We start from the raw sequence: 15,906 nt of genomic DNA on the forward strand, positions 1-15,906 counted from the left end.
GAATAACAATTTACAACTAACACAAAAGAGATATCTATCAATATTTCTATAAATATGTAAGAAATAACAACACAAGAAAAAAATTGGGAAAACTACATGAACAGCAATTAACAGAAAATTAATGCAAATGGGCAGAAAGGATAAGATGTTCTACTTATATGTGACAATTGATCTATCCATATATTTATCTGTATCTATATATACAGTTATATACTCACAGATATACATTAAATGAATACTATATATACAAATATGTTACAAAACCAGTATTTTAGCATGAAAATTTTGTCAATTTGCCCATTTTCCCCATTACCTCCTACTCAGTTCTCTCTTCTAAACAGATTTTGGTATTTGCTATACTGCCGGAATTTTCTTGGGCCAATAGTATGAGACTCAAAGGAATCTTAAAAAAAACCCTGGAGAGACTAAATTCACCTGCATAATAAAAAACCGATGAATGTAATTGTTTGAAATCCCAATGGGTGTTTGCATGTAACATAACAAGCTTATTCTAAAATTTATATGTACCAAGAATAGTCAAAGTTTAAAAAAGGAAAAAAAGAGGGAACTACCATATCAAGTATCAAAACATATTATAAAGCATGTAAATTAGTAAAATGAGGTATTATCATAGAGAGATAAAATCAACCAGTGGAACAAAAAAGCCAGAAATAAATATACTCATATATAAAAACTTGATATATGATTGATGTGATATAGCTGATTTCTAAGAAACGACTGGATTTTGCAATAAAATTGATGTTGATAAAAATAATTTTCCATATTTTTACAAATGAAAATACCTACCTATTCCATTCTCTCACACACAAAATAAATTCACATTGTTAAACAATTAAATCTCAAGTAAAAAACTTCAAAATTTTAAAATAAAGGAAAAATTTTGTATGAAATAGTGAAAAGATTTCTTAAACAAGTTCCAAAACACTTAAAATAAAGGGAAAATGATAAATTTAAGTACATTAAAATTAAGAATTTTTTTTAAAAAAAGATAACAAAGAAAGACAAGTCAAATGAGAGAATATGTTTAAAACCTACACAACAAACTAAAGATAATCATTTATTCCTACAAGTCAACAAGAAATTACAAATAAACCAGAAAGAAAATGGCAAATGATAAACAGGCAGAGAAGAGAATGAACATTTGATGAATATATTAATAGATGTTAAACTAATTAATAATTGGGAAAAATGACATCACTTGATTATGGAAACTCAAGAGTCCTACACAGTGCAGATACCTGTAATCAGGCTAATTTATGTGATACTAGTTCTAAGAAGTCATTTGAAGCTGAAGTATCACAAGAAAGGAAATTGGTTAAGAGACATTTTAATGTACTGTGACATAATTGTCCCAAATTTTAAAGTGAATAATGCTTAACTGAGTAATGCTTAATTAATATTCTGTTTGATCCTCTTTATAGCACATTTTCTATGACATAGAAAATGATGTATTTTATAATGATAAAAACATGCTACCTAAATTTTTAGAAATAGAGTTATATTTGGTACGGAGAAATATTTTAAGATGAAAAACTTACCCTCGCAACTTTTTTTTAAAGATTTTTTTTTTATATAGTCCATTTTTTGAAGTCTTTATTGAATTTGTTACAATATTGCTTCTGTTCTATGTTTTGGTTTTTTGGCCATGAAGCATGTGGGATCTTAGCTCACCGACCAGGGATCGAACCCACACTCCCTGCATTGGAAGGGAGTCTTAACCACTGGATCACAGGGAAGTCCTGACCCTCACAACATTTTTGTAGAGGTAAGTGATAAAGCAATCAAGAAAAATTATTTTAATCGGTTTTTGATCTGATGGTAGAAGGCAAAATTTCAGGTACCTAGTAATCAAATTATCAGGATACTTAAATGGTTCACATAGGGAAGGCCTACAATACCAGAGGAAAATTTGAGTTTTCCATGTATAGCTTCCTATCTGAAATATTTAGACAAGTCTTAGAAATCTCTCAAAGTCACTTTAAATTATTTTTAATACAATTTCTGTAATTATTAAGCTTAGAATATTACTTATTATGATAAATATCTGAGATATTTAGAAATACTGATTACGACTTATAATCAATTTTATCCAACTAACCACAAAATCCTATGCATTTCCTATTTCTGTCTCTTTAAAAGAGCAAAGAGAAACAAAAGGGGGGGGACTAAAAATGTCAAATTGGACATACTTTAAATATGTATGATATTAAGAATCATCAAATTATGGTTGAAATAAAATACTTTATTTACTTATAGCTCTAAAACACACTGCCTACAAACTCCTGCTTGATACATGTAACATTCTAACTGACCCTGATTTTTTAACTCCATAATTTTATTGGAAATTATTACCAAATATTTTGAATATTTAAATGCTATTTAAGTTCCTGAGACAAAGAAAGTATTCATAAAACCTAAATATTTTCTACTCAAAAAAATTAACTTCATGTTGGGAATCTCCCTTTTACTGTAAAATATTTGTAGATGTGAGTACTAACGCTGAATACTATCCCCACAACTGTGACCTACTTTCATCTGAAAAAAATACTCATAACTTTGAACTCACAGTCAATAGGGGGTTTCCTATAACTACCCTATTCAAAAGTCCAAATCATCTTGAAAGCATAGGCAATATTTATCAAACAACATGCCAAAATTTTTTTTAAACTTAAGAACAAGTACATCCTTCCCATGCATTTAAAAGCATGTGCAAAACCTGACATAATTTTTTAAAAATCATTCCTGAATCCATTCATTCAGAAGTATTTAATGCCTATAATGTGCCAGGTTTTAGTAGGTACTATGGTTAGTGGTGAATTATAAATAGACTTTAACTTCCCAGATCTTACAATCACATAGGACAGAGATATAAAGAAACAAATAAAATACACTGTGCTAATTTGGTCAGTAAAATGTCATATGAGATTCAAGGGAAGACAGCTATCCAAAGCTTTGGAGGGCAAAGGTAGTTTGTGGGAAGAAATGAGGGTTAAACAGAGATAAGAGAAGATGCATGGGTTAAGGTCCAGGGTTAAGAGAGTTAATCAAAGCTAAAACAGAGTATATGAAGGGACATGAAGCTTAAGAATAAATATTATTTTATAAATGACTTTTATGTCATGCCAAGGAATATGAAATAACCACTGTGACATGAGACATTCAGAGGAGGGTTTTAGGCAGATTACTGGCAACAATATATTTAGAAAAGAGAAGGCATATGGCCTATTATATAGAAGAAGGAAGGGAGGAAGAAATGACTAAAGCAGAGGTACCAGTGAAGGGCTCTTACAGTAACACTGGCAAAAATGAGAATGGCCTGAATGAAAATCCTACAGTATGGATGGGAAGAACTGTCTGCATCTGAGACACATTCTAGAGGTGGAATCAAAACAAATTAGTAGGAGATTGGTTCAACATGGCGGAGTAGAAGAACGTGCGCTCACTCCCTCTTGCGAGAACACTGGAATCACAACTAACTGCTGAACAATCATTGACAGGAAGACACTGGAACTCACCAAAAAGATACCCCACATCCAAAGACAAAGGAGAAGCCACAATGAGACAGTACGAGGGGCACAATCACAATAAAATCAAAGCCCATAACCATTGGGTGGGTGTCTCACAAACTGGAGAACAATTATACCACAAAAGTCCACCCACTGTAGTGAAGGTTCTGAGCCCCACATCAGGCTTCCCAACCTGGGGTCCGGCAACGGGAGGAGGAATTCCCAGAGAATCAGACTTTGAAGCCTAAAGGGATTTGATTGCAAGACTTTGACAGGACTGGGGAAACAGAGACTCCACTCTTGGAGGGCACACACAAAGTAGTGTGCACATCAGGACCCAGGGGGAAGGAGCAGTGACCCTATAGGAGACTGAACCAGACCTACCTGCTAGTGTTGGAGGGTCTCCTGCAGAAGTGGGGGGCACCTGTGGCTCAGAGCAGGGACAAGTACACTGGCAGCAGAAGTTCTGGGAAGTACTGCTTGGCATGAGACCTCCCAGAGTCCACCATTAGCCCCACCAAAGAGCCCGGTAGGCTCCAGTGCTGGGTTGCCTCAGGCCAAACAACCAGCAGGGAGGGAACTCAGCCCCACCCATCAGCAGACAAGCAGATTAAAGTTTTACTGAGCTCTGCCCACCAGAGCAACACTCAGCTCTACCCACCACCAGTCGCTCCCATCAGGAAGCTTGCACAAGCCTCTTAGATAGCCTCATCCACCAGAGGGCAGACAGCAGAAGCAAGAAGAACTACAATCCTGCAGCCTGTGGAACAAAAACCACATTCACAGAAAGACAGACAAAATGAAAAGGTAGAGGACTAAGTACCAGATGAAGGAACAAGATAAAACACCAACTAAATGAAGTGGAGATAGGCAGCCTTCCAGAAAAAGAATTCAGAATAATGATAGTGAAGATGATCCAGGGCCTCGGAAAAAGAATGGAGGCAAAGATCGAGAAGCTGCAAGAAATGTTTAACAAAGACCTAGAAGAATTACAGAACAAACACCTAGACGAATTAAAGAACAAACAGAGATGAACAATACAATAACTGAAATGAAAAATACACTAGAAGGAATCAATAGCAGAATAACTGAGGCAGAAGAACAGGTAAGTAACCTGGAAGACAAAATGGTGGAATTCACTGCCACAGAACAGAATAAAGAAAAAAGAATAAAAAGAAATGAAGACAGCCTAAGAGACCTCTGGGACAACATTAAACACACCAACATTCGCATTATAGGGGTCCCAGAAGGAGAAGAGAGAGAGAAAGGACCCAAGAAAACATTTGAAGAGACTATAGTTGAAAATTTCCCTAACATGGGAAAGGAAATAGCCACCCAAGTTCAGGAGCGCACAGAGTCCCAAGCAGGATAAACCCAAGGAGAGACGTGCCAAGACACATAGTAATGAAATTGACAAAAATTAAAGACAAAGAAAAATTATTAAAAGCAGCAAGGGAAAAATGACAAATAACATACAAGGGAACTCCCATAAGGTTAACAGCTGATTTCTCAGCAGAAAGTCTATTAGCCAGAAGGGAGTGGCATGATATATTTAAAGTGATGAAAGGGAAGAACCTACAACCAAGGTTACTCTATCCAACAAGGATCTCATTCAGATTTGACACAGAAATCAAAAGCTTTACAGACAAGCAAAAGCTAAGAGAATTCAGCACCACCAAACCGGCTCTACAACAAATGCTGAAGGAACTTCTCTAAGTGGGAAACACAAGAGAAGAAAAGGACCTACAAAAAACAAACCCCAAACAATTAAGAAATTGGTAATAGGAACATACATATCGATAATTACCTTAAATGGGAATGGATTAAATGCTCCAACCAAAAGACACAGGCTTGCTGAATGGATACAAAAACAAGACCCATATATATGCTGTCTACAAGAGAGCCACTTCAAACCTAGGGACACATACAGACTGCAAAAGAGAGGATGGAAAAAGATATTCTCTGCAAATGGACATCAAAAGAAAGCTGAAGCAGCAATACTAGTATCAGATAAAATAGACTTTAAAATAAAGAATGGTACAGGAGACAAGGAAGGACACTACATAATGATGAAGGGATCAATCCAAGAAGAAGATGTAACAATTATAAATATATATGCACCCAACATAGGAGCACCTCAATACATAAGGCAACTGCTAACAGCTATAAAAGAGGAAATCGACAGTAACACAATAATAGTGGGGGACTTTAACACCTCACTTACACCAATGGACAGATCATCCAGACTTAAAATTAATAAGGAAACACAAGCTTTAAATGACACAATAGACCAGATAGATTTAATTGATATTTATAGGAAATTCCATCTGAAAACAGCAGATTACACTTTCTTCTCAAGTGCACATGGAACATTCTCCAGGATAGATCTCAATTAGGTCACAAATCAAGCCTCGGTAAATTGAAGAAAACTGAAATCATATCAAGCATCTTTTCCAACAACAATGCTATGAGATTGGAAATAAATTACAAGGGGAAAAAAACGTAAAAAACACAAACACATGGAGGCTAAACAATACGTTGGTAAATAACCAAGAGATCACTGAAGAATTCAAAGAGGAAATCTAAAAATACCTAGAGACAAATGACAATGAAAACACAACGACCCAAAACCTATGGGATGCAGCAAAAGCTCAGAACTGCTGTTCTAAGTGAAGTTTATAGCAATACAATCCTACCTCAAGAGTCAAAAAAAAATCTCAAATAAACAATCTAACCTTACATTGAAAAGAACTAGAGAGAGAAGAACAAACAAAAGCCAAAGTTAGTAGAAGGAAAGAAATCATAAACATCAGAGCAGAAATAAATTAAAGAGAAACAAAGAAAACAGTAGCAAAGATAAATAAAGTGAAAAGCTGGTTCTTTGGGAAGATAAACAAAATTGATAAACCATTAGCCAGACTCATCAAGAAAAAGAGGGAGATGAATCAAATCAATAAAATTAGAAATGAAAAAGAAGTTCCAACGGACACCGCAGAAAAACACAGCATCATAAGAGACTACTACAAGCAACTCTATGCCAATAAAATGGACAACCTGGAAGAAATGGACACATTGTTAGAAAGGTATCACCTTCCAAGACTGAACCAGGAAGAACTAGAAAATATGAACAGACCAATCACAAGTAATGAAATTGAAACTGTAATTAAAAATCTTCCAACAAACAAAAGTCCAGGACCAGATGGCTTCACAGGTGAATTTTATCAAACATTTAGAGAAGAGCTAACACCCATCCTTCTCAAACTCTTCCAAAAAATTGCAGAGGAAGGAACACTCCCAATCTCATTCTACGAGGCCACCAACACTCTGAAACCAAAACCAGACAAAGATACTACAAAAAAAGAAAATTACAGACCAGTATCATTGATGAATATGGAGGCAAAAATCCTCAACAAAATACTAGCAAACAGAATCCAACAATACATTAAAAGGATCATGCACCATGATCAAGTGGGATTTATCCCAGGGATGCAAGGATTTTTCAATATACACAAATCAACCAATGTGATACACCATATTAACAAACTGAAGGATAAAAACCATATGATCATCTCAATAGATGCAGAAAAAGCTTTTGACAAAATTCAACACCCATGTATGATAAAAACTCTCCAGAAAGTGGGCATAGAGGGAACCTACCTCAACATAATAAAGGCCATATATGACAAACCCACAGCCAATATCATTCTCAATGGTGAAATACTGAAAGCATTTTCTCTAAGATCAGGAACAAGACAAGGATGTCCACTCTCACCACTATTATTCAACATAGTTTTGGAAGTCCTAGCCATGGCAATCAGAGAAGAAAAAGAAATAAAAGGAATACACATTGGAAAAGATGAAGTAAAAATGTCACTGTTTGCAGATGACATGATACTATACACAGAAAATCCTAAAGATGCCACCAGAACACTACTAAAGCTAATCAATGAAGTTGGTAAAGTTGCAGGATACAAAATTAATGCACAGAAATCTCTTGCAGTCCTATACACTAACAATGAAAAATCAGAAAGAGAAATTAAGGAAACAATCCCATTCACCATTGCAAAAAAAAGAATAAAATACGTAGGAATAAACCTACCTAAGGAGGTAAAAGACCTGTACTCAGAAAACTATAAAACACTGATGAAAGAAATCAAAGATGACACCAACAGATGGAGAGATATACCATGTTTTGGATTGGAAGAATCAATACTGTGAAACTGACTATACTATCCAAAGCAATCTACATATTCAGCTCAATCCCTATCAAATTATCCATGGCATTTTTTACAGAACTAGAACAAAAAAATCTTAAAATTTGTATGGAGACACAAAAGACCCCGAATAGCCAAAGCAATGTTGAGGGAAAAAAATGGAGCTGGAGGAATCAGACTCCCAGATTTCAGACTATAATACAAAGCTACAGTAATCAAGACAATATGGTACTGGCACAAAAACAGAAATATAGATCAACGGAACAGAATAGAAAGCCCAGATATAAACCCATGCACCTATAGTCAACTAATCTATGACAAAGGAGGCAAGGATATACAGTGGAGAAAAGACAGCCTCTTCAATAAGTGCTGCTGGGAAAACTGGGCAGCTACATATAAAAGAATGAAATTAGAACACTCCCTAACACCATACACAAAAATAAACTCAAAATGGATTAAAGACCTAAATGTAAGACGGGACACTATAAAACTCTTAGGGGAAAACATAGGAAGAACACTCTTTGACATAAATCACAGCAAGATCTTTTTTGACCCACCTTCCTCTAGTAAAGACTAGAGTAATGGAAATAAAAACAAAGATAAACAAATGGGACCTAATGAAACTTAAAAGCTTTTGCACTGCAAAGGAAACCATAAACAAGACGAAAAGACAACCCTACGAATGGGAGAAAATATTCGCAAATGAATCAACGCACAAAGGATTAATCTCCAAAATATATAAACAGTTCATGCAGCTCAATATTTTTTTTCAAAAGCATATAATATTTACTCTTTATAGATCAACATGTTACATGTTCTTTTCTGTTTTTCTTTACAAACCTAAGAATGTTAACACCATTCTAAGCTTATTGGTATTACAAATACAGGCTTTGGGCTGAAGTTGGCCCATGGTTTGTAATTGGTTGATTCTTACTACAAAACATTCTCCATGCAGCTCAACATTAAAAAAACATACAACCAATCAAAAAATGGGCAGAAGACCTAAATAGACATTTCTCCAAAGAAGACATTCAGATGGCCAAGAGGCACATGAAAAGCTGCTCAACAGCACTAATTATTAGAGAAATGCAAATCAAAACTACAGTGAGGTAACACCTCACACCAGTTAGAATGGGCATCATCAGAAAATCTACAAACAACAAATGCTGGAGAGGGTGTGGAGAAAAGGGAACCCTCTTGCACTGTTGGTGGGAATGTAAACTGATACAGCCACTACGGAGAACAGTATGAAAGCTCCTTAAAAAACTAAAAATAGAACTACCATATGACCCAGGAATCCCACTACTGGGCATATACCCAGAGAAAACCATAATTCAAAAAGACACATGCACCCCAATTTTCACTGCAGTACTATTTACAATAGCTAGGTCATGGAAGCAACCTAAGTGCCTATCGACAAACGAATGGATAAAGAAGATGTGGTACATATATACAATGGAATATTACTTAGCCATAAAAAGGAACAAAACTGGGTCCTTTGTAGAGACATGGATGGACCTACAGTCTGTCATACAGGGTGAAGTAAGTCAGAAAGAGAAAAACAAATATCATATATTCACGCATATATGTGGAATCTAGAAAAATGGTACAGATGAACCGGTTTGCAAGGTAGAAATAGAGACACAGATGTAGAGAACAAACGTATGGACACCAAGGAGGGGAGAGCGGGGCGGGTGGTGGTGGTGGTGTGATGAATTGGGAGATTGCGATTGACATATATATACTGATATGTATAAAATAGATAACTAGTAAGAGCCTGTTGTATAAAAAATTAAATTAAATTAAAAAAACCCAAAAAATTAGTAATTGTATATAAAGGAAAAGTGAACAGTCATTATAATTAATCAACTTTCTGGCTTAGGTTACTGGGTGAATAATGTTCCTTTAATTGCACCTGGGAACACAGAAGAAAGAAATAACTAGTTTCGTATGTTTTGAATTTGAGGTGATTCAAAGATATATATAAAAAGATGTTCAGTAGGCATTGGGTATACAGGTCTTATAAAAAAAGTGAAATCTGAGCTGGGAATCTCAAGTTGGTATAAGCAGACAGTACATAAATAACATAAATTCAAATGGTATTACCCAAAGGGAGAGTAAAATGAGAAGAGGACATGTCTGGGGAGCACCAGTATTTCCAATATGGTCAGAGGAAAAATGATCTGCCATAAAGACTGGAAGGAATATCTACCAAAGTAGGAATAAAGCCTGTTAGAGTCAAGTTAGCAAAAGACACTAAAAAAAAATAGAAATGGGATTTTTCCAGAAGGAGAAAGTGGTCAACAGTTTCATTTTCAACACCACACAGAATAAAATTTTCCATTTTACTCAGTTTAATGTGGTGTATACGCACATGTGCCTGTGTATTTCAGTGTCGTATTCAACAATGCATAATTTATTGCTGCATAATAAGCCACTCTTAAACTTAGTGGCTATAAATATTCCCCGTTTTATTTGCTCATAATTTTATGAGTTACCATGTAAGATGGGCTCAGCTGTGTGGTTTTCTTGGTCACTAATGTGACCTCAAACTAATGCAGTCATCTGGCAGCTTGACTAGGATAGATAGTTCAAAACAACTTCACTCACAAGTCTGATGTTTTGTGCTTGCTGTGGGTTGGGTCTGTCTCTCTACCTGGTCATTCATCCTCAAAGAGGTAAGATTAGGCTTCTTTACCTGGGGAACTTACAGCAGCAAGACAGTGAAAGCAGAAGCTTCAAGGCTTCTTGACACTTTGCTTAGCAGTTATATGACATTTCTTCTGACATATTTGTTGTTCAAAACAAGTCACAAGTCCAGTCTATGTTTAAAGGTTGAGAGAATAGACTGTTAATGGAAGGAGGTATAAAGGAGGAGGGTAGTCATTTTTAATCCACCATTATCTTACCTTTGACTCCAAGGATATACATGTCTCCTATATGTAAAATGTATCAAAGATTTAAATGTAAGTGCTAAAACCATAAAACTCAAAGAAGAAAACATAAAGGTAAATCTGCATGACCTGGGATTTGGCAATGAATTCTTAGATATGACAACAAAAGCATGAACAAGAAAAGAAAAAAAAAGATAAACTGAACTTCGTCAAAATAAAAAACTTTTGTACATCAGGTAACGTGATCAAGAAAGTGAAAGACAACCTACATAACTGGAGAAAATGTTTGCAAATCATATATTTGATTAGGGTCTAGTAATCCAAAACATATAAAGAACTCTCACAACTCAAGAACAAAAATATTTGAGCTATGAAAAACAGTTTGGTCATTCTCAATAAGTTAAACATACAACTACCATATGACAAAGTAATTTTACCCAAAATTATACTTTCGGGTATATACCCAAAAGAATTGAAAACAGGTGCTCAAACAAATCCTTGTATATGAAGGTTCATTTCAGCCATATCTACAATAGACAAAGGGTAGAAACAACCCAAATGTCCATTAACAGATGAACAGTTAAACAAATTGTCGTATATACATACAGTGGAATATTATTAAGCCATAAAAAAGGAAGGACTGATACATGGTGCAATGCAGATGGACCTGAAAATGTTATGCTAAGTAAGAGAAGCCAGACACAAAAGATCACATATTGTATGATTTCCTTTATACAAAAACTCCAGAAAAGGTAAATCCATACAAATAGAAAGCAGATTGTGGTTGCCAGGCCAGAGTAGAGAGTTAAATGAGGATTAAATCTTTAATGTGTGTGAGGCTTTATTTTGCAGTGGTGAAAATGTCCTGGAACTAGATAGAAGTGGTGACAGCACAACTTTGTGAATGCACTAAATGTTGCTAAGTTGTTCACTTTAAAACGGTTAATTTTATGTTACATGAATTTCATCTCAAATAAGCCTAAGAAAATTAAAATAAAGTATGAACTACAGTTAGTAATAATGTACAAATATTGGTTCATTAATTACAACAAATGTACTATACTACAAATGTACTGCACTAATGTAAGATATTATGTAAGTATATATGAAATCTCTGTATCATCATCCCAATTTTTCTAGAAGTTTCAATCTGTTCTAAAATAAAGTTTATTTTAAAAAACCAATGCGATTTAGGAGAATATAAAAAATTACCTAACTAAAAGAAATTATGTTAAAGAAAAAAAAAAAGAATATGGCCACAGCTTTTAAGTTGTGGGGTTAAACCCAATGAGATTAATATGAAACCCTGAAGTTCTTAGGAGAATTGAAACATTTTGAACTAAAAAACAAGAGAGAGTTCAAAATACAAAAAAGCTTCTGAGCTTCCAGCTTATTATGGCAGTGTTATGGACTGATCTGTCTGCCCCCAAAATTCGTATGTTGAAGCCTTAGTCTCCAATGTGACTGTATTAGCAGATAAAGTTAAATGATGTCATAAGGGTGGGGTCCTAATACAATAACACCTGTGTTCTTATAAGAAGGGGAAGAGACACCAGAGCTCTCTCTCTCAACATATGGGCACAGAGGAAAGGCCATGTGGGGACACAGTGAGAAGGAGGCTGCTTACAAACCAGGAAGAGATTCCCCACTAGAAACCAACCCTGATAGCACCTTGACCTTGGACTTCCAGCCTCTAGAAGAACTGTGAGAAAATAAATTTCTGTTGTTTAAGCCACCAGGTCTATGGTATTTTGTTATGGCAGCATGAGCAGACTAATACAGGAAAACGTCTGAGATAGCTATTCAGGTCTATTATGAAAATCAAAGAGCAAAGAGCTCAGAGAGTAGATTAAAGAGACAAGGAGAACAACAAATTCAGAAACTATTCCCAGGAAGCAGAACTGAGTCCTAAATCAAGAAACATTCCTTGGTCCCAGATGTGGTAGACCTAACATCATGTGCTCTGATAAATTTCAAAATTTTATGCATTAGTGAAAGCTATGTGCCTTTCATTCCTCCCCTTATGGAAATGAGAATGTTTTTTGTGATGATTCTGTACCTGCTTCACCATTATATGCTAAGTATGCAGAAACAGTATTTAACTTCTCATTTTAATTCACATATTTCTGGGTCAAAAAGAAGCTGCACCTAAGAAATATTGCCTGCGTCAGATCTTTTGCAGTATGTGTGACCATGGACGTCTGCATGATACCATTATGGAATAAAACTTCTTGGGAGCTGGTGATTATAGTTTGCATTTGGATGGATGGTTCATCATGTTGCCAATGGACTAGCTAATAGATTGCTACATAAATAGTTTCCAAAGAATCATGTCTCCTGGCATCCACGTTTTCTCTAATACTCTACTGGATTAACAGAGGGACTGATTATAGGCTTTGCTTTGGCCAGTGGGACTTCAGCAAACATAACACAAGCAAAGCTTTATTAAGCACTTACCCATTGAGATTTGTCCTCTTAAAATACTCTCCCAACCACCAGGCATGTGAGCGAGGCCATCATTATCACTATTTCCAGTTGACTTAGCAGATATGTGCAGCCACATGATTGGCCCCAGGCAAGAACCAACAAAATTATCCAGCTGAGCACAGAACAAATTGCTCAACGGTAACCAAATAAATGCTTGTTCTAGCCACAAAGTTTTAGAGTGTGTGTGTTTGTGTGTGTGTGCACACACACACGCTTGTAGCAATAGACAACACAAAAAACAGTGGTTATTTTTCTGAAGGTATTTTCATTAGAATGAGGACCAAATACAGATTGCAATGAATAAATGGGTAAGTGGGAGGTGAGGGATCAGAGATACTAAATTTAGGCAACTCTTTTCAGATGTTACATGGAATGAGAAGAGAAAGTGAAAAGGGGATATATTTAAAGGGATGTATGGGATGAAAAAATTTCTTGAACACAGGAGAAACATCAATATTTTAAACGTTGACAGGAGTGAGTTAATAAAAGAGGAGATTTGGAACATAGGATGATTGGAACAACGCCTGATGGAACAAGATCCTTGCAAAGGCAGAAGATGGAACACAGGTGAAGGGAGAGCCATTTGGTGGGGGGATGGATCTTCAATGGAAGGACAAAGGGAATTATGTTTGTGGAATTCAAGGACGTGCATAGGTGAGATAACAGGGGTTTGAGGCATTTCTGTTATTTTATCTCCTATTTTCTTTGGGAAGTAAGAGATGACTGAGTAGTGAGGTGGAGGATTTGGAAACCCGAACAAAAGAGAGGACTAGAGTAGCCACCAAAGAATACGAGGGAAAGTTCTGATTCACAAATAGAATAATTTCAGAGCACTATGAAAGGTCCCATTGAGGTTGGAAACCATGAATGCATAATATCTCAAATTTGGATTATTGTGTAATGTTCTCCATCACTATTCAGCAGCCTGGGTGTAGGAGTGAAGATGGCGGACCATCAGAGAGAGCTCATTAGATTTGGCACTTTGTCAGACTAAAAGGACTGCAGAATAAAGAAGTAAAGGACCAAATATACCAGTTGGTGAGTGTTTTAAGAGATGAATTGGTTAGGCAAGGAAGTAAAAGAAAATGGGTATGATAGAATGGGAAATGGTGGATGTGTCAGGTTTGAGGTTTCAAATGAAATAGAATTAACAGAATGAGAGAACTCAAAGTATTTGGTCAAGAGGGTCAGATGATCAAACATTAGGTTTCAGAATTAAAAACGGATACAAAATGGTGTAAGCAAAGCAACGTTTTCCAAGTATAAGCATTTTAACATTCATGTTATTGGGTCCTCACAGCTGACATACTTTCAGGCATAGAGGTGACTCAGTACAGTGGTGAACAGAGTGGTCATAGGTCTCAGACACACCTGGTCTGGATGCTAGCTCTGGGAGAAAGGAGGAATCAACCTTTGCAATCATCTTCCTCATCCATAACTGGGGATAATGGCACTTCCTACCTCACAAGGTTTCCATAAAGATTCAATAAAATCATGCATATTAAGTGTTTAATACAGCCTATGATATACAGTAAGCACTTAATAAACATAAGCTTTATTATCATTGTTATTAATGATAAAGTTATTATTTTTGTACAATATATTCTTTATATTTTAAAGAATGATTTCTAAATACTTTCTCTCTAAGCCATTCTTTTAAATCATAGTAGCATCTAAATGACTTGTATTGATTAAATGAAGAAGAAATTTTCAATTTAGTAGAGATCATTCCAAATTAAATAAAACTCTCTCTATTCTAGGCAGTCTGGGAGAATCAGGTGGAAGAAAAATAAAACAAAAACTCTTATTTGTATAGGAAGTTATCCAGGTGATTATTTCCATCATTTTTCCATGTCTTCTCATTCTTTGCAAAAACAAATATAGATAAAATGTTCACAGTAACTCTACTCTGAAAAATTTTCTTTTCAAGATTCAGAATTGCAGTTAAACGTCTATGAGTGGATGGACAAACTTACAGCAGCTGGCTCATTTACATAATATATTTACACAAAAAGGCTGGTTTTTCAGTTTTCCTGAAGATAAGCTATAAAATATCTTAGCTTATTTTGTGAATTACTTTTATCTAAGGTAATATTTTAGCTGGTGCATTATCCATAGTGTTTAACAGTTCATTAACTGCTCAGAATCCCAAGCAGGATTGGGTAATGAACATGGGCTTTGATAAAAGAGGGTGTGTGTTCAAATCCCAATTCTGTCTTGTGACCTTGAACAAGATTCTCAACTACTTTAAATTATTATTTCCCCATCTATCAGTTAGACATAACATTAACAATTCAACAACAGTTTTGAGTTATTACAATGGTTTATAATAGCTATTATACTACAGTTACTATAATTGTTTATTAAAATACCTATGAATCTATTTTCATCATTTTTAACAACACGCATAATTGTTAATTAAAACACATGTGATGTGTACAGCATATCATATTAATTAATATTAATTCTCTTTTATCTATTTAATATACTCTTCAAGGCCCAGGCCACCATTAGACCTGTGACCTGCGAAGCATTTTGTGAAGGGGTATTCTGGTTTGGGGAAACAAAAAAGCAACAGAGATAAATATAATACTAATACAGAATGATATAAATAATATTGTAGAAATAACAATACACATAGCTAATACCATATGCCAGCACTTAACTAACACAATATTATTATCACCATTCCCATCTAAGTTCACAGAATATGTGGCTCTAAGGGCTGTGATCTTAAAGACGGCACTCTAATGCCTCTGGAAGGAAACTACACCCTAGATCAAG

General features: G+C 35.3%; 1 protein-coding gene across 1 annotated transcript in view; it reads right to left on the reverse strand.

Annotated features, from left to right (window-relative positions):
* Positions 1-15,906, reverse strand: part of CCDC178 (coiled-coil domain containing 178) — a 365,246-nt gene that overhangs the window by 339,379 nt on the left and 9,961 nt on the right. The window lies entirely within an intron of this gene.

Source organism: Balaenoptera musculus, chromosome 14, assembly GCF_009873245.2.
Source record: "Balaenoptera musculus isolate JJ_BM4_2016_0621 chromosome 14, mBalMus1.pri.v3, whole genome shotgun sequence".
NCBI lineage: Eukaryota > Metazoa > Chordata > Mammalia > Artiodactyla > Balaenopteridae > Balaenoptera > Balaenoptera musculus.